Here is a 24,623-nt window from a genome sequence, read left to right as displayed (position 1 = left end):
TTTTTGGCCAGTTACCCAGGATGTGTGTGGGCCAACAAATTTAGGATATACATATACGCATTCTTTGTCCGTGCTTGCTAGCGCAGCTAAAAAGCCTTTATGATGAGGGTCATTATCAGGGTGTCTACCGAACGGGAAAACCGCGAATTCTCAGGGATTTTGGATAGTCTTGAAATACTCAGGGAAAACTCGGAGAAATTGTGCCCCCATGAGGGAAAATCGACAGTAACTTTGTTGAAAGGGAACGAAAGTCGCGGTAACGCGGGCTCAAGATTTTGTGACGGCATTTTTCAAATCGAACGGCCGCTGCGGGGAAGGGGCGCACCTCGATGCTCTCCTCGCCTTCGGAGCGGTGGAATGGTAGAGAATCTGGCTAATGCGTGGCATGCGGGAACCACGGCGCATCGTATCGCGCAATGTTGTCAGGGTGTCCTGTGACTACGCGGTGTAGTTTTGTATTCTTTGTCGCGCGTGCTGTGCGTTAGCTTCCGATATGGTGTTCTTGTTATCGCCGCTTGTCAAGTAACAAGAACGATTAGTTGTAGAAACGGTAGCAGTAGATGTAACGACCTTGAGTTATCTTGCCAGCGATCGCGATCGTTCAGGAAGCGGATGTAGTCGACAAGGCTGGTATCGTGCAAGCCATCCCGATCGGTGAGAAAAAAGACGACCACGCTTGTTGGCGGTTATCGGAGAGCTCACTCGCTCTGATCCGGGGGTTCAAAGATGCTACTTAGGACTCTGTGAAGAATAGAATAAATTTCCAGGCGAGAGCGAGCGTAACTAGCAGGCCCATTTACAGCAGGTGAAAGCTATTTTTTTTTCTTTTTCTCTTTCTTCCGGTCAGGGCACTTCTGAAACAAGTTTTAGGCAGTCGATCGATATTTTTCGGGGCGGCAGCTCGCAATTACCAGCTACATCATGCACGTGGATGTTTTGCTACATAGCCGAATTAAAAAACTTTTCCGAGCCAAGGCGTAGCGGCGACCGAAATTCGCGACACCGGCACTGGTCCCGCTTGCTCGATTCGGCGCGCGATGTCGAAAAACAGTAACGTGGCCACCATAATCGGATGTGCCGTAATTCAGGCAGTTGCCGTGCTTTCATGCGATCTTAGCCCGCAGTTATTTTGCATTTTTTATTGCGATAGCAATGATATAGACACTCCAGGCGAATTTTTTGCCTTCGGCATTATCAGGGCTTAAAGTCTCCCTTCAATGGTGGGGGGGGGGGGGGGGGCTCAGTGAGCGGCGACCTAATACATACACACACACATACATACAGCCCCTCCTTAAGAAATGGAAAAGGGGGCCGAGCCCCCCTCCCTACTTTAAGCCATGGCCATGATCTTCCTTATCAAGTGCAAATCACGATTACATCACCCGCACGTCGTATACTATATATGTGAGTGAAAGTGCGTGAGCGTTGCCGACGAACGGGGCTTAAGCAGAGATGAAACGAGCCGACCGTCTCCTTCGCGCGATGAGCACATGGAGATAGCAAACGGAGGGTTGGGGAGGGTGGAGGGGCGGCTGCGTGAGTCCGACAGGAAGTGCGTACTTTGTACCAGCGTGCGCGGTCGCGTGCGCCGCGGTATCTTCAGTGGGGATTAGCAGACGGCTCATACCTTTGTAGGTGTTGCGCTCTAATTGCAAAACTTCCGTTGAAGCCATAGCAGTGGCGGATCCAGAAGGGGGGGGGGTGGTACACTCTAAGCCAAAATCGAGTATTTGGGGAGTATTTCTGCCACACAACAATAATCGCCATCTGGCTTGCTCGCGTTTCCTTTCTTGAAAACCCAGCTCTCGTCACTTTCCTGTCAAGAATGCTATGTCACGCTGATAACGCGCGCGCCGTTCGTGACCGGAAAGTGCCGCGACCGCGGTGATAACGCGAGGAAAGCACGCGAGGTGGATGACGATTGTTGTTGTGTGGCAGAAACACTCCCAAAATACTCGATTTTGGCTTAGAGTGTAGTGGCGATCGCACCCCCCCCCCACCTCCCCAAGGCCAGCCCCCGTTCCTTCCCTTCAGTGCCTGTCGTCCACCTCCTTTGTCAGGCTGACTGTCGAGTTTACCCACTTTGTCAGGTTGCTTTACCTACCACTTCGCAAAAGGGGAAAAGAGAATCTTGTTCCCACTCCCTAGCTCTCTCCTCATCGCTCTACCCTTTCATGCTTCGCTACGCACGTTTCCAACGAAGGCTTTGTAGGCGCCGCCATAATCCCTTCCGGGCTGTAAATATGCGTGAGCCACCAAAATGAACTGCTGAGGCGGCGGCATCAACCTCTGTACCCCCCCCCCCCCATACCCGATCGGTTGATGGAACCCCCCACCCCCAAATAGGCACCTGGATCCGCCCCTGAGCCATACACAGGTCACTTCTCTTACTTCAGCGGCTGCGCTGCCCGAAGGAGTGAGCTGCTGGCCTATATTCGTACAAAATTCCTATTTGTTGCTATCGGGTTCACTATTTCGCTCTCCCGGTGAAACTGTGACTTGTTATCTAACGTGCCATGGTTTTCGATGTTGCACGTTCGTGGAGAGCGAATGGTTCGGCTGGGCACCACGACAGCAAAGGCATCGCACTGCTCTGGGCAGTGCGATGACAAGCCGTGGCAGCAGAATAAGCGCAGTTGCACAGTGCGTTAACCCTGCATTTCTGTCGTCTTTAGAGGTGACCCTCTTAAAGGCATCTAACTGTGATTGTTGCACCTCAGGCTCAACAAAATCGATTTTTTTTTTCACGCAAAAAAAAAAAAAGTTTTTTCATGTTGCCGTATTAGTCGAGCATTCTTGTGGCATTTTCAGTTTAAAATTAATCCTTCGGTAAATGTGCCTTGCATGAAAGGTCGAATTTCAGTTTAACGAAGTTTCGATATAACGAAGTAAATTGCCGCTTTGACCAACTTCGCTATATTGAGGTTTAACTGCTCTCTGTAACTACTATTCAAATGGGATTAAGTCATTTTTATTTTTTAACGTGCGTACTAGAGAGTGACACGTACCATCGAGCTACATGGTGTCTACTCATCTTGAAATAAAACAAAGTTGTGTTTCACTCAGGCAATTTTAGCAAAAACACTCAGGGAAAACCTGGAAAGCTCAGGGAAATTAGAAATGTCAACTCGGTAGACACCCTGATTGTCTCCTGGTCCTGATGGTGGTGTCGATGTCATTGTGGTCGCTATGGTACATTTTTATTGGCTCGTCTACAACCTTCGACACGTTCTTAGCTGGAGTCAAATCTATGAGCGAGTGGTGGTGAGGGGTGGGTTTAGCCCAATTTGTGTGGCACATACCTTTTTTTCTTTTTTTGACGGGCATGAATACACGGAACCCAAGCAATATAAAGCCTCGCTGTAACACATCTGTTTTGTACATAGAGTTATGTGCACTAAAAAGAACCTCCGGTGTATACTGACTTTCAAACGTTAAACCCAAGAATTTATTTCAAAATTTCTACATACAGAGTAATGTCCATTTATAAATTAGTAGCATGCAAGACAATAAAACGATGGAACTCGTTTTGATAGTCTAGCGTCCTTGAACACAATGGGAAAATGATAGTTAGCAGAAGAATACAAGAAGTTGTGATTTAAGCGATACCCTCGGGCGCTTCATAAGTTTGAAGTTTCAAGACTTTTTCTGAGAAAGGAAATACAGATAGTGTGCGAACACTGTATGGCCCCCTGGTCGAAGCCTAGTAGTTAGGCCATTTACAAACACGGTGTGGGCAGTAATTCATTTACTGGCGCAATATTACATAGACTGGATCAAGAAAACAGTATTTGATACACAGAACAAAGCGAACAGTGAGCGATCGGTACAAAGAGGAAATAGAATAATGAGTGTAGTTAACGTGAGTGTCCATATTCATGGCTATGTGATTCGTTTCTGAACATTGCACTTAGCCCATTGCATTTTTTTTGCTGCATAGCTTACTTTTTCTACACAGTTGAAATGCTTTCGGCAGCCTTTCTTTTACGCGAACGCTTTGTTATAATTTAAAATGTTATTTGTGCTGCGCTCTTTTCTTTTGCGCAGAAGCGGGAAGAGATAGTTCTAAGCATTGGAAAATATTTGTTCGTGGTACTGAGGTAAACCTAACTCAGGCAAAACTCACAGGAACCCTTACGCAATTGCCTAAGACCACTCGAAGGCGAAAGCCATCTTCTTCTTTCACTTCTCGGTTGATGTATAGATCCCCCTTCTCTCCGAAAGCTTTCCGCAGCTAACGTGTTTTTGCAGTGCCTCCGTGATCGACGCACCTTTAACCAAGAGACAATGTCATGATATGACGTCATCATCTGACGTCAAGTCTTGCGACGTCATGATGACGTCACCAATTTCGGCGGTCTGTGACGCCAGCACGTCAGATGATTTTCTGCATCACTCGTGTGGACGCCACCGACGGTCTATTTTCGCGCTTGAGAGACATCTAAGACTTTCGCCTTAAAACGATTGCTTCAGGAAAAATTGGACATTTTGACCTTGACGAACAGGCTTACCACCGGGTGGTTGCGGTTCCACCTGAAACGGGCTTTCTTCTTCTTGTTCCCTATCACCTCAAAATTTTCACCCGCATGAACGTTCCCTCTTTACTATCGACGTATATATTGTGCTGTTCGGCAACATTAGCAACAATTAGTCCGATGATAAGCCCCTAAACTATCGTTCTGTTTTCACTGTCTGCAATCTCTTTTCTAGGGGGGAAGCGATGGTGAAGAGAGTACATTAATGTTGTACTGGCACAAAAATTATCAATTTTTTTTCATCTAATGAAACGGGAAGCCTTCAAGAGCCTAGAAAATTGACTGGTAAGGGCGAGTGTGCCGTGAATAATTAATTACAACATGTTTTTAAAGTTCGTTTCGGTTTCTGCTGTACCCGCACGTCACGACACGGTATGAGCGTCTCGCCATGTGATCGTGAAGTTTCTACGGCCACTCCGCTCCGGTGGCTTCGTTTAAAGCTGAAGTTGTCCTTTCGTCTGTTTTGGTTCCTGACGTCATCACAACTAGCCATGCTGGTGCGTGACGTAGCCAGAACTGATACTGCAGCCTGACGTCACGCTGCTGTCGATGTCGGTAGGTGCGCCAAGGGAAAATTGACATAAAATACCAAAATAAATTATCTTCTGAGCATTTCCTGAGCTTTTACATTTGCTGAGAGCTGTCTCTGTGTACAGGAGATTTGTATTGAGGAATAAAGTATGCTTCCAATATTGATGTCAGCATCCCTTTAGGATCTGCATTTCTTAGTGATTCATATCCTTGGACCGCACGTTAACAATACGAGGCACCACTTTCAGTCACAGCCAGCAGTTTACTGATTATCGCATCAGCCGGTTGTTTATTGCCCCCATCTCGCGATCTGTGTTTTCCCATCGATCTATGCCCTCCAGTCTGCATACCGAGAATATAGGTCGACGGCCTTCTCTCAATCACCGCAGCCAGTGAAAACTGATTGTCCAATCCACCAGATGTCATCATTTGACGAGGACAGTGTACAAGCGAGAAGCAAAGCACTATAACAAAGACGTCGAGAGTGGCGTCAATACAAAACGTGCGGCTAGCAGTCACATCTCTCGTGTCGCGCCGTCTCACTGCATCCGTGCTTCATCCCCGTTGTCACGCCGACACGCGCCTATTTTTCGTGTAAGTCTATAACCGCTATCGCGACACGCATTCTGTCCCGCATCTCGCTAGATTTGTGTCGTACGCCGTCTGTGCTTTCAATCATTGTGCGACGCACTACCCACGTCGACGTTATACCACGCCACACGTACAAATTCCCGAGAAAGCGCCGCGGCCGTATAACGGAATAAGCTGGTCGAATGCTGGCGACAAGTGGCGTGTCATGTCCTCCTAGTAGACAGACGCTGATGCAGGTGCATTTCGAGGTTCCGACGAGGTCGATCTGGCGGGACCTACCTGTATGCATCGCGTTTCCATTAGGCTGGCGCCCACCTCCATATCAGAAACCCATTCCTCAGTCTTTCTTTCTTTCTTTCTTTCTTTCTTTCTTTCTTTCTTTCTTTCTTTCTTTCTTTCTTTCTTTCTTTCTTTCTTTCTTTCTTTCTTTCTTTCTTTCTTTCTTTCTTTCTTTCTTTCTTTCTAAGCACACGCATACTTTTATCGTGCAATAACGTGTTTTTCTCTATTTTTGGTTTTATTTGTCGCTTTATATCGAAACACTACTCCCACGCACCCGACGAAACGCACGATTCCCGCCGCGACCCGTATTCATATATTCTTGCCGCCGATGTCACGTATGGTTCGACGTACGTGCGGTTTCGGAACACCCCCATTCGCGCCGCAGGGAAACGGCGGACTAACGGGTCCCACACGTGAAAAAAAAAAGCATAGTTAGAACGTAGGTGGCGTAACGATAAGTCTATAGTTAGAGTGCCTCGATGCGCGCGCCCCCGCTTAGAGTGGTGTCAGCTTTTGAAAGGGCAGATGCCGCCTCCTCGGCCTTGGCGGCAGCGTGGCCGCCATTTTGAACCCCGCGCCCGGTCACTTGTGCGTGGCGCGCGCGCTGTTTTTAGGTCGGTGCTCGTTTCCCTCCAGTTTTATGCAATCGCTACCGTCACCATGACCGGGTGTTGCGTGCCGCAGTGCACCAATCATTCCTGAAACGCTGGGACCTGTATCGTTTTAGAAGATACGCGGTTTCTTTGGACAGTAAAAATCAAACGTTACAAGCGGCATCCGAAGAACACATTATGCACTGGCAGCGTAAGTTTCCCGCCGGTATTTCGAATGCACATGCAAGGATAAATTCTGCCGGTGTTAACCTTGCGTAATAAATGGACAGACTGATATCGGCTACATGCTTAAAATGCTTTGGTTCACGTGTGCATGAATCCTGCATTTTTCTTCGCAAACATTCTTTACTGCACTTGGTTGGTCCTTATCTGCCTTTGATTTTTGATTTCGCTATTTTTGTGATTTAAAATGTATCGTGGAATATATTATGCGTGTTTGTCTGCAGATCAGATCCTTCTTTTTTCCTAATAATTATTATTTGTGAGAATTTACGTCCCAAGAACCCCGATATTATTATGAGAGGCGCCGTATATAGTGGAAAGCTCCCGAAATTTTGACCATATGTTGTACTTCAACGTACACCTAAATCTAAGTACGTGGGCCTCTGTCATTTCACCTCCATCGAAATGTGGCCGCTGCGGCCGGGATTCGATCCCGCAACCTTCGGGTCACCAGTCAAGCGCCATAACTAAAAGCACGCCGGGTTCTTGTTTTTTATATTCCTTTCCGTGTTTCAAGTACGCCTTCTGTGCTGCACATGTATGTATGTGTGCAGTTAAATGTTTTTCATCCTTCCCTGTTTCTGTGTTTTAAGGTTACATTTTTGCCCTGTCCTAAATAATTACGCAGTGCCTGTTTTTTTTAATCATTTACGATCACTTTGAATCGACCAGTGACAGTTGTGTTTTATTGTGTAATTTGAGTCTTATTTGTGTAATTGCTTCTGTCAGCGCAGCTTTAATGCACACAAATAAATGGCCGGTACACTGAATATTAACGCGCGCGCGCGCACACACACACACACACACACACACACACACACACACACACACACACACACACACACACACACACACACACACACACACACACACACACACACACACACACACACACACACACACACACACACACACACATTCAGTATTTTATTTCTTTAAGCAAGCATAATTTATTTATTAATAATGTAAGCCCTGAAGGCTCATACAGGGATGCGCATACAAACAGTTCTCGCGAAGCGTCTATACAAAGAAGACGCATGAAAACAACAAGAAGACGGGGAAGCATTGTGTACAGTAGACACGCCATGTCAGTAAAAAAATACAAGAAACAAAGTCAAGTTGTACAATGAGTACGTCATGGAAAACCAGTTAATGAAATAAAAACTCACAGGCTCCCTTATGCGTTCGCTTAAGACGGCTCGAAAGCGAAAGCCATCTTCTCAGTTTTTTGCGCCCAAAGCGCGGTTTTGCATTGCCTCCAAGATCGGAGGCACCTCACCTAGTTGTGCACTGCCTCCGTGATCTGCCCACTTTTGACCAAGCTACGATGTCATGTGATAACGTCATCATATGACGTCACGTCAAAATTTGCGAAGCCGTGATGACGTCATATGGTGACGTCATCACGTGACGATAATTTTTTGCATCCCTCGTCCCCGACGTCGTGGTATGCTGACGCCGTAGACGCGGGACGCCGACGGTGAAATTTCGCGTTTGATGAGGCATTTAAGGCTTTCGCCTTAAAAAATACGTCCTCGACTACTGACCCGAAAGTCACGGGTTCGATCCCGGCCGCGGCGGTTGCATTTAGGTGGAGGCGAAATGCTAGAGGCCCGTGTACTGTGCGATGTCAGTGCAGGTTAATGAACACCAGTTGGTCCAAATTCATGCAGCCCTCCACTACGGCGTGCCTCATAATCATATCATGGTTCTGGCAAGTAAAACCCCAGATTTTATTAATAATAAAATAGACAAATAAACGACGCCGTGCATATGCCGCACAAAGTGTAAAACAGTATTGGAAACACTCAATAATTTGGGCATGCGAGAAAACCTGCAGATACAGAGAAAGAAACTGCAGATACAAAAAGAAGAAGGAAAAACGCACTGATACTGCGCGCATGCAAAGTTTTACGGCATACTACTCAACAACGTATTCATCGTTTCGATAAGGACTCAAGGTGCAACTTGAGTGCCGATACAGTAGCGGTTACAGATTGTGAGCAAGAAATGTCAGCAATAATAATGATAAAGAAGCTTTCGTTTCATTTTAGCAGGATATTCGCACCATACTGACCCTCGGCCCTTTGTTCAATATATGTATGATGCCATTTATAATAAACGAGTAAATTGTTTGCAAACTTAGCAAAATGAGCCACCTTAATCGCGCTTAGGTAGCTTCGCAACACTTAATTGTGTGTGTTCAGATACATATACTGCTGCTGCTGACACGTATACAAATACTTTAAACGATTATTTGTGTATTTGGAATGCAGAGCTTACGAGAAAATTAAGTAAGGCTTTAGAGTTTTTCGTTTCCGGCGTAAGGAAGAGGATTCGTTTTCAACATAACAGTCTACGTCTACATCCAACGCATAAGACATGCACAGGCCGTCAGCTTACATGAATTACATGCTTCCTTAATAAACATTTAGGCAAGAACAGCAATAAAAGCTGCCCAAGCTTCAAAAAAGAAAAGAAAAAGAGAAAGCTCACTAGCGTGCACTCATTTTCGGACGTATCCGCTCACCGCAAGCGCTTTGTGTAGCGCGTTTCGCATGCTGCCGAGCTGCGGCGGGATTCGCAATGGCGGCCGTCGTAGCAGACGACGCGCCTGTCCTCACCCTCAGCGGAGCGCGCGGGCATCAAGGCACCCTATCTATAGTATATTAGGTCGCCGGTTACGGAGCGACCTGTTTCTGCAATTATGTCTGCCTCTTTTTTTCTCGGTTTCTCAGTGCAAGCGTAGATCTGGTAGCGGAAGAAATTAAAAAAAAAAGTGATTAGAGTTCTGTAACTCTCGAGTTCTTTTAGTGCAACGATTTGGCAACTTAGCCATAAAATGGCAACTTAGCTGACCAAATGTCGGCTAAGTTGCCATTTGAGAGAAGGCATTTCCCGTACCTCATATACGGGTCATTTCTGAAGGGCATTTCAAATCAGGATTTGAGAAACATATCGACGCCGATCTCCAGAATGACTGAAGAGGGACTCCGATTCTGAAATATAGAGTTTTTGTTACACGGTTATTTTTTAACACATGGTCACCGCATGGGATGCCTCACGAAAAAAATTGGCCGCGTATCTGCGTGTTTCGCTGCAAATGTCGTCTAAAGACGATAGAAGAGGCGCTGCGTGAGATATGGACGCCATCTGGCAATACGTCGGGAAACATGAGTGCTGTGTTGCGGGCTGGTAGTCCCGGCGCAACAGCAGGCGAAGACCGGCGGTCACCAACGCGACCGGCGGGGACGCCAGCCAGCCCGAACACGCGGTTCGGCGCGAAGCGCTGAAGCAGAAGAAACGTCCGCACTCAACGAGTACTCTCCACACACTCTTTTATTTACACATCGCCTGGGTAAAACAGGAATGCCAGAACGACGCCCCATGGCATTCTTACAGTGCAATACAGAACCGAAACAGAAACACAACAATGAGCTCGTGCAGAGGGCACGGAGGAAGGCAAGTTTCAGCGCAGTCGCATTTTCAGCGCAGCTTAAGAAACTAGGGTCTTTAGAATTACGTATGTATAGATTTTCTATTAAAGGAACACACCACCTAATACTTACCTAGTGATGTTGCGCCTCAGATATACGTAATGTTTGCTTTTTGATCGACAATGTACACAAGTATGAACCTAGTCAGCCGTTTAAGATGGCTGCCCCTTGGGCAAGTGGTTCAACTTTGGCCGAGTGGCTGAATCGAGTGACGTGCCGACAAACAGAAAGACAGACAGACAGACCAAAATTTTTCCGTTTAAGTATCCCAAGAAAGACTATCGTCTTTAAAGCTACTTGTGACCAGTTACATCTGTGTAGGTCATGGACATACCTTACAAGAAAAAAAAAAGAAAAAAAGGGACGAATACAGCCATGTGCGGGTCGGGCCACTACCGATAGGTCCGCGGGCCACGGGTTTGAGGCCCCTGCCTTAGACCATGGGACCTCATGCTGTCATGCCGAAAACGATGTGCACCACCCTGTAAGCGATAGATACCTTTTTATTGATTGATTGATTGATTGATTGATTGATTGATTGATTGATTGATTGATTCTATTCCCGGCCAAATGTTTCTCGGAGCAGAACGCGCGCCAGCTTAGACGCTTGGCTCATGGCCCGTGTATGCGCTCGGCATCGCGGGCTGCGCGGTGTGCGCGGTGTGCGCGTGTGCGTTGCATACGGGATAGCAACACGACTGCTCGGATACGCGTCCAGTGTTCGTGTAATTGGTATTGTAATGTAGAAAATTCAGATTAGATGACAGAGGACGAACAAAATAGAAAAAAAGGGTTTTGGCCAGTTTAAAAACCTGTTGGCTAATTTTTGTTGAGTGAAACGAGCACCATGAATTAGAGACGATCCAAATACATGCTAAGCGACTGTGGGAGAAGTATGCGTACTCAAACACGATGTATTCAGGGAGGCAACAAAGAAATTAAATTTTGGTGTTTTAAATTCTAAAATCACGATGAGGCACGTCGTATTGGGTGACTGCGGAATTTTGGCCACGTGGGATCCTCAACTGTCAATGTATGTCCCCTCGTACGTGTTGTCCTTACGTATATGAATCCAGAGCTGTTACATCTGCGCTGAGCACTGTCCTGAGCATTCCTTGTGCTGCCCATCATGTGTACCAGAGCGCAGGGCTTTCTGCGCTGAGCACTGTCCTGAGTATTCCTTAGGATGTCCTCACGTATATGCCAGATCTGGTCCTTATGCGTTCAGCAATGTCCTGAGCATTCCTTCCGTTGTCCTCAGGTATGTGCCATATCTGGTCCTTATGCGTTGAGCAATGCCTTGAGCATTCCATGTGTTTACTCACATATACCAGATTTGAAATTCTGCGCTGAACACTGTCCTGAACATTCCTTGTGTTGTCCTCCCGTGTATACCATACCTGGTCTTTTTGCGCTGAGCAATGCTCTGAGCGTTCTCTGTGTTGTCCTCGCGTACATGCCAGATCTGGTCCTTATGCGCTGAGTACTGTCCTGAGTATTCCTTGTGTTGTCCTCACGTATAGCTGAGCTGGGCTTTCTGCGCTGAGCACCGACCTGAGCATTCCTTGTGTTGTCCTTGTGTATACCATAGCCGGTCCTTCTGCGCTGAGCACTGTTCTTGGCCTTCGTCTCAGCATTTCTTTTTCTCAGAGCAGGGCGCTATCGCCAAATTTATCAAACGTACTCGTGAGCTCCTTCTGAGCACACTATACCAATGGCCGCCACATGGTGATATGTCCAATCGTCTCATCACCGACCCGCTTTTCGCATGCCGGGTCATTCCATCTTCAATCTAATAAGCTGCAGAAGAAAAATACATCGAGATGACAAAGAACTATGTCGTCAGGAGCGTCAGTAACTTCCGTTCTCGCGGTTTCGCCCAATCTACGCCACAGATGGAAAGATAAGCAAGGAATACTGTACACTTGTTGTCATACGGAGGATCGGACTAGACATGTGTCTTTTCGCAGCTGGATGCTTCACCGACAGGAGCATGCAAGCCCTACATACGAGACAACATGACCGCGGAACGGCTGCACTTCTTGCGTTAAAGGTAAGATACAGCTATTGATTATCATTTAATCGTTGCGCTATCAATCAGAGGGCACATGACATTATTTACTTTGTACAAAAGTGCGTACACAATAAAACTCAGTATGGATGTCAGTAATTCAACGTGTGCCACATCCATTTGTTGCTGAAGTTATGCGTAATAAAGCTGTGAAGTTACGATACATTTCCTGGAAACTAAGCGTAACTTCATTTAACATTTGCTGCGCTTATTGAAAGCATGTGGTGTTGCACTGTAGTCCGGCACCGTGCTGCAGTGGTTACGGTGCTCGGCTGCTGACCCGCAGGTCGCGTGTTCGATCCCGGCCGCGGCTGCCGCATTTCGATGGAGGCGAAATGCCAGAGGCCCGTGTACTCTGCGATGTCAGTGCACGTTAAATAACAGCAAATGGTCGAAATTTCCAGAGCCCTGCACTAGGGCGTGCCTCAATCATATCGTGGTTTTGGCACGTCAAACCACAAATATTATTATCATTGTTGCATTGCGTTTCGTTCTGTATAAAGTGTGAGACAAAGCTTACTTGACACGTTGATAGACATAGAGATAAAAAGAATCAGCTTGACTGGAATGGGAGATTGAATGGTAAAGATATAAGAAAAGAAACCAGCAAAAGGTTCAAACACTGGGGTGTGTACGGGCCTAAACTTAGTGTGGGATATTCGCGCCTGCGATGTTAGGGTGAAATATACGATGACAATATATATTGACGCGAGCCCTTACGGTTTTCTTTTCTTTTTTTTTTTTAATTATTGACTTTGTACCTGCCTACAAATGTTATGAAATAAACTCGGAAAAAGGCGCATCTGCTTGTATGGGAGCCTTTTGAAACGTTATCGACGTTTTTAATTATATTGCACGCGCAACGCGAACAGTCGTGTGCAGATTGTAGAACTCACGCGACACCAAGCGATTATGTTTGCATGAACGATGACCCATCACGAACGCGTTTCACCCGTACATCAAATTTCGATGACAGACGATTGCAGGTGACCGTCGCTATGGTTGTACTCTGAGTGATACATTCCTTGCCGGGTTGAAGTTCGCCCAATAGCTTGCTTAATGTTTAGTTAGCGTATTGGCTGCTGCATTATTAGCTGTCAGAAGGATGTGGCATTATGGGGAAGCTGCCGCTGTTTTCCGCAGCATCGTACATAGTTGTTCCTGTTGAGTTGGATACAATATTGCAAAATTACTTTGGGAAGAACTCCGTGCTGAACTTATTATTTGTTTATGTGCAACTTACCGGTAGCTCGAAGGCCAAGCAAGAGCGAAAAAAAAAATGTGCCGTTCATTCTATCTTTTTGCTTAATCACAGTTATACTACTGAATATTCAATAACATCGACGAGGGTGGCGATGCGGGCTTGTTGGTTGGTCATACTTGAATGAGTTGAGCGCATACGAGGACACGGACAGAAGGAAGAGACGTACACACACTGACACTGGAGCGTCAGTGTGTGTACGTCTCTTCCTTCTGTCCGTGTCCTCGTATGCGCTCAACTCATTCAAGTTCAATAACATGACCTCTATTCGTAGTTAATAACGCTTCGACGACTGGGCTAGTTGGTTGAAATGCATGGTTTGACTGATCTAAGCGCACAGAGACGAAGACGAAAAAGGGGAAGACAACAGGACGAGCGCTTACTGGAGTTGCGAGTAAGCGCTTGTCCTGTTGTCTTCCCCTTTTTCGTCTTCGTCTCTGTGCGCTTAGATCAGTCAAACCCTGTAATACCGCTTCGGTTCTATTTGGCTACAAGGCTGGAGCTAATATCAAACGGCTTGGCTACTTTTGGCCAAAGTTCTGGCTCCCATTCAAATCGGCTCAATGGCAATCCTGCTCAGAGCGGAACAAATTAGTTGCAAAAGTCTCTGATTCTAATTAAATGTTGCATGAACCGGAGTGTTACTTTCGCGGCTGCTAATTATGCCATTTTGCGTATCTTATTTACGTTTTATATGCATTTTTAAGGTTTGGCGGTCTTTTACCTCTGTTGCGTTTTGTACGCCCGATGGCCACTCTCGCCTGGACCGCAGCGGTGATTCGCTGCACGTAGACATAAATAAAAAGCAAAATGTGCAACTAAAATACGCCATTGCCTTCCGGTACGGAGGGCACGAAAATGGCATGGCATCTTAAAGGGACACTAAAGAGAAACGATGAGTTGGTTTAGATTGATAAAGTGTGCTCGGAGAACTCTTGTGCAGTTTATTTCACCACCATCGGTTTATTATTCGAGGAGAAAAACCAAGTTCAAAGTTTCATTTTTAAATTTCGTGCCGAACTTTGTAATTCATGACGTAAAAGGTTTCAAAGAGCATTTAACTCATTTTGGCGCCACTGGCTCGACGAAATTTCCACAAACTCGTTATGTCAAGTCTCTGGCGCCCTCAGAGGACAATGTACTTCGATTTAATCGATTAAGAACTACGTAGGCCCAAGCAGGCGCCGTCGAAAATATGTGACGTCACGGCAAATGGTGCGGGAATTCCAAGGTGGCGTCGCCACCTGTATTTTCTTTTCGCGCGTTTTCTCGCTTATTAAGCGTCTTCTCGCAGCAAGCGTGGTGTTTTTGGTATCGTGGAAGACTACTTTACTAATGCGAGAAATATCGTTTTGCTCTTTAGTGTCCCTTTAAACAACAGGCGCGGGCGCTTTTGCTATATAAGAGCAGTTGAACTTCAACGTAGTAACAACGGGACCATAAGCTGGTTCGCTATATCCGATATTCTTTGTAACAGTAGAGATAAAGATCGACCTAACGAAACGGCAATATGGCTCGCGCAAAATTCACAGGTACTGAGTCGCATTATTCTAGGCTTCAAACTCCCTATAAAATAGGTAATCCTTACCTTTCCCCTTGTGGGATTTCAAGCTGAACATCAGAAGGTGAAATTTCAACAGAACAAAGCTGGTTTGACAAAATGGGCCTTCGTTGATATTTATTTGAAGAAAGATGTGGTTGTGAACTTGATGAAAAAAAAAAATGTGCTTGTGAATGGTCTTCCAATATTTCTTTTGCTTTTTATGCCACCTTTCGAGTTTTGGGCCTCACGCGGACCAAATATGTCTTCTTTAGAGCCGATATCACGGCGGCTCTCACGTTATAAGTGCAGAGCACTTCAGGGGCCCGGGCTGTCGTCTCATGCCCGGGCTGTCGTCTCTCAGGGAAGCGTCACCAAGAAATGTTGGCATTTAGTTCGCTATAAGCGATAATTCGCTATATCAGAGTTTGTTACAGCGAAGTTCTATACTGTAATGCCAGGACTGCGGTATTGCTTTAGCCCTATGTATTCCGCCCAACTCTGTTCATAGGCACACGTGTTGCGGAGCATAGGCGTGCGCAGGGGAGAGGCAGGGGGGGGGGGCGCAAAGTTAGCCCCATACATTGACATAATAGGGAGGGGGGGCGCTGCGACGACCCTTCGCCCCCTCCCCTGAAGCGGAACCCTGCGCACGCCTATGTTGCGGAGTGCGCATGCTCCCCTACGTTTAAGCACTCCAGTGCCTATAGTGTTCGACCCTCTTTAATGCTGCACAGAAGTTCACTTGCTTTGGAATATTTGCCATGGTGGCCAGTAACCGAACACACACCCTGGTACTCAGCAGCGCGACATATTAATCGCTAAGCTACCATGGATGGCTATTTACGAATAACACCTTCGCTACGGTCTACGATATCTGAAAATAGTGCTTAGTATGGTGATCAGGTACAGCGCAGTTGTGGAAAGGATAAGGTGTAATAAATAAAAGATACGGCATTTTAAAGGAAACATGCTCGTGAGCGCAAGAGGACGAGGTAGCGAGTTTTTCAAACGCCAAGTCACTTGAGCATTCGCTTTTTTGCTTTTTTTTCCTTCTTGTTTGCAATGTTTGCGCTTCGCATGCTTGAATATGCAGCGACCGCAGACGCGTGACCTTCTTGGAGTCGTGCTGACTTACGCGCTCTGTGTGTTTTACGGTAACTCGTGAGTACAGAACCGTTCACGACCAATGAAATATTAATGAGTTCTTGCTTCAACAGGGCAAGCCAGAACGGTCGATGGTTGTTGGCAATATAGAGAACAAACACGCACACAACCGTAAAAAAAAAAGGCACTCAAGGGAGCAAATGTAAACACGCGCAAAGACGTGGTCGTCTTTCTTTCTTTCTTTCTTTCTTTCTTTCTTTCTTTCTTTCTTTCTTTCTTTCTTTCTTTCTTTCTTTCTTTCTTTCTTTCTTTCTTTCTTTCTTTCTTTCTTTCTTTCTTTCTTTCGTTTGCATGAGTTGATGCTTTGAGCACTCACGACCGCTGTCGGGCAAGGATCACTTCGTTACGGCCTGTCCAGAGAAAGGAAGTAAGCAAGAACGAAAGGAAGAAAGAAAGATAATGCAGTCATATGCAGCTTCGGCTGTCGCGGTTATGCGTTTCAACGCTGCGTACATTGCGCTGTGTTTGTTGTTATAACGGGGGATGGCATGTTGTTCGAGCCTTCACGCAGTCAGCTTGGTGCAGCCGGAAACAAGCACATTCCTCACGCTGTCTCGCTGGGCGTTGCGCGTCTGAATAGCTAACATCGCGAACACACACCGTACATGTACGCTGGCGTCAAACATCTGCGTGCGAGCTTTTATTTATTTTTTGTTTGCCTGGGAATGACGCGAATTAAGAAACCGCGACCCTCCCTTGCAAGTTTCGTCTCCAGCCTAGAGCATCACCACGTGATATTCGTGATAATTAACTTGTGCTGCTTAGGACGAGGCAGAGTTCCTAGTTTCAAAAAAAAAAAAAAAACTTAAGTGTTGTGGAAAAAGGGAAGCCAAATCAACCGCGAGATCAACCTCGATATGCGTGTTAACTCGAGCGCATCAGTCAGACTTGCATCGCTGTGCGCGATAACGAAAGGAAATTTCGGATAGAATGGCAAGGTTAATGGACACTCCTTCGCGACCATCTGTACCCATCGCGTTATCCCAATCTCTGCATCTTAACCACATGTTCGAAAAATGTCACAGTTTCGCCGAAATGGCAAAACAGGGGATGCGACAGCAACAAACTGGAATGTTATACGAAGAAAGGCTAGCAGCTAACCTCTTTAGGATCCGATCTAACGTAACTCAACAAAGCTCTGGCCTAAGGGAACTAGGCGCCTGCTGTAGGGAACGCGGTACCTGCAGCGAGCGAAGCGACCTTCGGGCTGTCTATTGCTTCAATGCAAGGTAAGCGGTGAGCGCACAGCGCGCACTTTATGACCCGCCTGCTATCTCCATCGAGATAGCGCGCCCACGAACGCGCAACTACCGGTCCCCTTTGATCAAAGCTCGCAGTTACTGCTGGAGCGACGCTGCCTTTCTTTAGGTGGCGTTGCGCAACCCCCCCTCCGGCATCCCTCCATGCGCTTTCGCTCGACGGAACCGGCCGGCGCGTTTGATCTCTGCTTGAGCCGCGACCGGCGGCACTCACGCATAGATCATACGACGCGGGAGGGGACGTCAACTTCGACTTTATACGGGACATGACACCGACGCCGACTGCAAAAGTACGCCTTGAGTGTCCGTATAATTGCTGTCGCAATAAAAAAAAGAACCGGTTGTCAATCAGCGCTTGTGTCGTCTTTGTTTTTATTCTCCGTTCGGGACGTGCCGCGCGTTTCACAATATGTCCAAAATGACACCTCGTTCAAAGCGTAGCTTGAGCCTGGGAGTCGTGCCGATTTCCGTCGCAGATCGCGTCGTTCTGGGGATCAAGATGTGAACTATCTGCCATTCCTGTCTTGCAAAGGTATGGGTACCCGCACCTAATTTCTCTAAGGTTTAAAAAAAAAAGAAATTCTTGGGCTATGTATGTGCCAAAACAAGAATACGATTATGAGCCGCGCGTTAGTGGAGGATTCCGGATTAATCTTGACAACCTCGGGATGCATTACCGTGCACCTTAATCTCAATACATGGGTGTACTTACATTTCGCCTTCATCAAGATGCAGCCGCCTGGGCCGGCATTCGAATCAGCCTCCTCGAGTTCATTTAGCTTTTGGTGATCGTTTGATCAAAACAGTACGACAAAGAACAAACTATTTCAGTAGAAATAGATAGCATTAAAAATGCCTTCAATGTTACACGTGTACTGGACTTACATGGAACGAAAACGAACTGCGTGTAATAATTACATGAAGATCATTTAATTATTTACTAGCACTGTAATTAATCGATTAATTTTGTTTTTTTGCTAACGCTCACCGTAGTTCTACTGCATTTTTAAGTCATAAATTACACCTAATTAGTGACATTACTTACGAGGAGTTAAAACAGACTATGCAGCTTTCAGCACATGATTTTGGCGCGAACCTTTTTGCCTGCCATTAAAGCCTGACATTATTTTTCAACTGGTTGCTCAGCTGCTACGGTCTGATGCTACCAGGCGAGAGGACGCGGGTTCGATTTCTGAGCACGACGGCTGCGCTTAGATGGGGAGTGGGGAGTGCGGCAACACCTGGGCAAGATTTAAATGTACGCCAAAGAAACCTAGAGAGATCAAAATTACTATCAAGATTATCTTTTCTCTAGTCATGCTGCCCTAATAATATATCGTGATTTTACTGGATGACCAGCCCTTTAATGAAACAAGGATCTTAGGAGCCTGGTCGCGCAGCATATCAGCCCAGAAATCCACACGAGCCCTCCTGCGGTACTTGAAAAGAACCTTACTGAGCGACCGCCTGTGAAACTCGGCACTGTGTGTGTGATGTGACATGTGTCTATCCTTCTCTCTCTCTCTTTTACTCCCCTATTCCCCCTCTCCATGTGTAGGGTAGCAAACTGGACGCATTGTCTAGTTAACCTCCCTGCCTTTCCTACATTCCTTCTCTCTCTCTCTCGCACGAAAGTCCACGTCATCATTATTATTTTTAGCCTCTGCGCTGCTCTGGAGGTTCGCCTGGACTTCTCCCCTCGTCTCGGCTCACTACTCTGAATTGTTAAGGCGAAAGCCTTGTATGTCTAATGAGCTACAAAATCCGGCCTGGACCGGTGGGCCTCGGCGTGAACATGGATGGTACCAAAAGTAACGTAACCGAGAGGTGGCGTGGTATGATTAAGCCACGTGACGACCTCATCACATGACACTAGGTCGCTAGGTCGAAATGGGGAGGGGGAGATCCATGAGGCAGCCGATACCGGATGACTTGCAGAGAGCTTCACAGATCGATGGAGGCGATATACTAGAGACCCGTGTACTTAGACATAGGTGCACATTAAAGAACATCGGGTGGTCGAAATTTTCGGAGCTCTCTCCTACAGCGTCCCTCATAATCATATCGTGGTATTGAGACCTAAAACCCCAACAATTGTTATTATTTTCAGCTTCAAAGACGGGGGCGGGGATGAGCTGCTGTGCAATCGTTTAAGAACGCCAGTTTATGAACTGTCTCGTGAGAGCATGCGTCTCTGCTGCCCTTAGCGTTAAGGTACTGCCAATCTTGTCTCCCAACAATGTGCCTTACACAGTACCGTGTGAGTGTGTAACAGCACCTAAGAATGTTATTCGCTTTTTTGTGACGAAAACATATGCAGAAAATTGATTATTTAAAGCAATGATGACCTCGGAGGAGTATTCAAGTTGGAGATGACATTGAGGCCAGTGTTTTGTGGTTTCGTTTCTTAATTCAGGACAGAACGGACCCGGCAACTGGTACATCTGCGGGGGCGACATAAATATGAGTACTCGGACTCGATGCAGCGTCGTGCGCACTCGCAATTTCAATCCTGGTCTTTTCGTGTGGTTCTCTAAATCGTCGAACATTTTTCGATGCACCGCTTGCCTCACTACCATAGTCATGAACCTCCCGCGAAAGTTTTGTCCAAGGAAAACAAATAATGTAAGCAGTTGCACTCATCGTGAAAGCTGTCGGAAGTGCGGAGCAGTGATTGTCTTACCCATCGGCGACGTGCAGCCTGCTCTGCGTCCGTGGCGGAAAAGGAAACCTTCATTTGTGATGCTGTGGAACCCTCTCCCCTCCGCCTATGACTAACTGGCCCAAAAAAATTACACCATCTCCCGCTAAAGGGGACCATGAGGCGATGCGAAGCCGGAGCACTTGCACGATCGCGTTCCGTTGGCGTTCATTGGGTATGCTACCGACCTCGCGTCGTGGAACGCGAAGATGGACGCTACGCGCGTCGTATCTTCCATCTAGCCTGTTAATTCTCACAGGGCGAGCGGGGAACGCGGTCGACAGGCGGGCGAGAGGGGGGCAGCGTAGGAGAGGAGAGATAAGGGGAGGGGACGCGCATGCGCTAGAGCTCATTGCGGCGTTGCGCAGGAGAGAATTTCGGCAAGTCTATAGCCCGCGTTTCAGAGGAAGAGTGGAAAGGGGGAGGGGAGAGGGGAAGTGGAGAGGGGTATGGGAGAGGAGAGGGTATGTGGAGATGGGGAGGGGAGAGGGTATGTGGAGAGGGGAAGGGGAGGGGGGAGTGGAGAGGTGTGTGGAGAGGGTATGCGCATGCGCAGTAAGGGCGGTCACGCCGCACACCACCACCACCACCACCGGATTGAGCTCCGCCTTAAGATACTTCGCATCTAAAATTAACGTCCTTTACGCAAGAAGTTATGGTGAGCCCTATCACACCCTGGCTCACCGCAACGCTATTTCTGCTGCTAGTTGTCCATTTCTGCCGGGGCATCACGAAGCTGCTAATAAGACTTTCGCTTATAACATGCTCGTCTGAAGATCAAGTCATCTTGGCACTTATTAAGGCGAAAGCCTTACATGTCTCGTGAGCCAGGAACTTTTCGAGATTTCGCGAGACCTCACGAGACTTTGTCGGCATCAACAAGAAAGATACACAAAACAACGTCGGTCACAAGTAACGTGATACTCAAGTGAATATGTATGGGCAGTCGGCGTACGAAAAGTCACGTGACCTCACTGTCATATGGCGCCGTCAGTGACGTCACCATGCGACGTGAACATGACGTCACAAATCACGAGAATTAGTAACGTCAGGAGGACGTATCGAAATCACATGATGACGCCATCAGATAACATCGTCGCTTAGTCAAAGGTCGGCCGATCACAGAGACAGTGCAAAACCAATTGAGATGCCGAAAGCTTGCAGAGCCTCCTATCCTGGAGGCAGTGAAAAACCACGTTAGGTGTAGAAATCTTTCGGACAAGGGGAGGCGGAGTGCAGGGATGAATACATTGAGTGAGAAGAAAAAGAAGATGACTTTCCCCTTCGGGTCGTCTTAGGCGAATGCATATGAGGCCCAGTGAGTTCCTGAAATAAAAAAAAATTAATGAATGAGTTATTGTCGCCATTTCTTGGCGTCGGCTACACCTTTCCACTTGGTTGTTAGGATAGAAAAATGACGAGGAAAAAGAATGCGTACACCTATGCACGGTCCTGCATTTAGTGGGCTCAAGAAAGTTTTCGTTTTAACACAGCACACATACAAGCACGTCGCACACTTTCGATGTACAGCCGGGTCCACTGTTAAAGGAAGACTTGCGTGCAGGGCATCTTTGGATTTCGCTCTCTTGCAAAAACATAATGACTTAGATTTTCATAAAACTACTGGTGGTTGACACTTCTGCCTCTTTTTGACAGACTTGTGCAGTGCATGAACAGTGTTTCATTTGAGTGTTCATTTGAGTGCTCATTTGAGTGTTCCCTTTGACAGTGGACCGTACTTTACTTCGATCAATGCTCATAACAAATATTTCTGTCTTCAAAAGAACGTTAAAGCACTTTAATTGCTTTGCGATTTATCCCTGATGGCCATGTGCCTAGTATTTTCGCTGTTGAGAACATTCGCTCTGAGACCAGCAAGTGGGGTTCCTGTTGGAGTCGCTGGCTATGTGTGATGCGCTTGGGACAGTCGAGCAACAGGCAAAGCAGATCCTCGTCGTCACGGCCGCGCGAACGTGTTGACGATGGCGCACGGCAAGTATGGGTGTACTGCGCATTGTGAGAACGCCCGAGAAGCAGCGCGATTATGAAGAACGCCGAAGAGAGCAGAGAGGGGAGTGCGAACGTCAGCACCGCCCGTCGTCCACCTTCACAGTGTGGAATAACTCCTTCTTTTTGCAGGTTATGGTGTTGTCTCGGACATTAAGGCGAACGCCTTAGCTGCCTCATCAAACGCGAAAATTGACCGGCGTCCCGCGTAGGCGTCCCCCGTCGGCGGCATCCACGCGAGTGATGCGAAAAATTGTCACGTGATAACGTCCCGGTATGACCTCATCATGACGTCACAGACCGCAAGATTTGTGACGTCACATGACGTAACGTCACATAGTGACGTCATCACTTGTCATTCTTGCTTGGTCAAAGGTGGGCAGATCACGGAGGCTGTGCAAAGCCAACCGAGGAGCCACCGACACTGGAGGCAGTGCAAAGCCACGTTAGGTGGAAAAAGCTTTCGGCGTGTAGCGGGGCAGCATCAACAAATCGACTGAGAACAAAAAGAAGATGGCGTTCGCCTTCGAGTCGTCTTAGGCGAATGCATAATGGACCCTGTGAGTTGGGCTGCCTGGTCGCATCGGCATGTCGGTTTTCATCTTTATGGCGTTCGTTGTTTTTAGGGCAGCTTAGCGGTATCGCTCAGTAAATCGCTTACCTTACTTCACAAAAAAGCGATAGATAGCGCGTTAACCGTAATTCCCGCTGTAAGCCTCCCTCGCTCGTTACCCAGGGCTCCCAATCCTTATCGAGCGAGAAGAGTGCCTCAGAGCAGCACATGCACGAATATGATGTTATGTTTTCACACTCCGATGTTTATGGTCCGATTACGGTAGGTAACCGACGCAAACCGGCAGCTGGTTGCGTTCGTTTATTGGATGTTTATCGGACGTGTTCACAACTTTCCTTACTGACATCTCTTTAACGTTCTTTTTTGGTTAATTTACGTAACTCGTATTAATGGATAGAAATGTTCCCAACGACAACAAACGCGCGCGCGAGCACTCTCACAGACACACAAACACACACACACACACACACACACACACACACACGCACACACACACACTACGCACGAACTGGGTGTTCTAGACAATATGGAATTTTCACAAATATCCTGCGCCTGATCTCGTTATTGTTGTCCGGGAGCTTGATTACTCGAAGCAGTCGATATTATTTCGCGAGAAGTATAAATGCATATTGAGCTTTATGTAATGTTCTACAATGAAGTGGTTCGAATAAGTTTACTGCGGCGTATATTCCAATTGTCGAATTGGAGGCTTTGAGATTGCAAGGCATGTGCGCTTGAAGTAAAATCTCCGAGTGGCGCGTATTTCAAATAATGCCCCGTCAAATTTGCAGTAAAAATGTACAGCCTTTTCTGATACTTATGCACTGAATCACAAAAGCAACTGGAACGCCCACGTATTCGATCACACATTTTGGAGATGAATATCTCGATACTAGTGCGACACTGAACATTCCTTCAAAGCGTATATGTCTTGCAAAATCACTGTTTAACTTAAAATGAGGAGTTTTACGTGTCAAAAACACGGTTTGATTACGAATCCAAACAAGGCAGAAGCTCAGGAGAATATCGAGGATTGAAGTAACGAGAAATCGGTGGAGAGAGGATGTCACTGGAGCCGACTTGACTTCGCCGGGACAGCTGCCTGAAATGTAATTAGTGAAATTCTGTTAATTAGGGCATTACATATCCTCGTGCAACCAACGTCCGTCTCCTGGAGGAATCGATGTTTGCGACTACAAAACGGCAGTCGGTCAATGACGATTCTAAAAAAATCTGTATTATAGGAGAAGAACAGAACAAAGAAGAAAAAAAAAAACACCAGGTATATGTCAGCAAAGTGGTGGCTCTCATCAACGTTATCGTGGTGATGCCATATACAGTCGTTATCACGATATCTTAGTTATGGCAGCACTAACTGCTTAGCGTGGAAAATAACTTAAGGGCACCGTAAGATGTGTTCTTTGTCTTTATGACACGGTCGTCTGGTTCTTTATCATGCCTGTCTTCAGGACACCCCTGCAAAGACAATCTTCCCGAGACAAAAAATAGACTGCTATGTACCCGGCTAGCCTTATCGCGATTATACGACCGTGCTGCGCCGTTGCTGAGGTGCGACTTCTTTTTGAGCCTATTCTCAAGGAACCTGAACTTCTGGGTTTCGCGCAAGCACTGAAAAGCGAACTGTTGGACTCTGTACAAGGAGGTGCAGATACAGAACCTCACAGTGTAGACGGGAACACTCGTTCGCATATGTTCTTCTTTGTGTGTTTATATTCTGCGTATTTCAGTTGCCCCAGTTCTGTCTCTTGGT

This window comes from Rhipicephalus sanguineus, chromosome 10, assembly GCF_013339695.2.
Source record: "Rhipicephalus sanguineus isolate Rsan-2018 chromosome 10, BIME_Rsan_1.4, whole genome shotgun sequence".
NCBI classification, from domain to species: domain Eukaryota; kingdom Metazoa; phylum Arthropoda; class Arachnida; order Ixodida; family Ixodidae; genus Rhipicephalus; species Rhipicephalus sanguineus.
Note: the sequence above shows the minus strand (reverse complement) of the source record.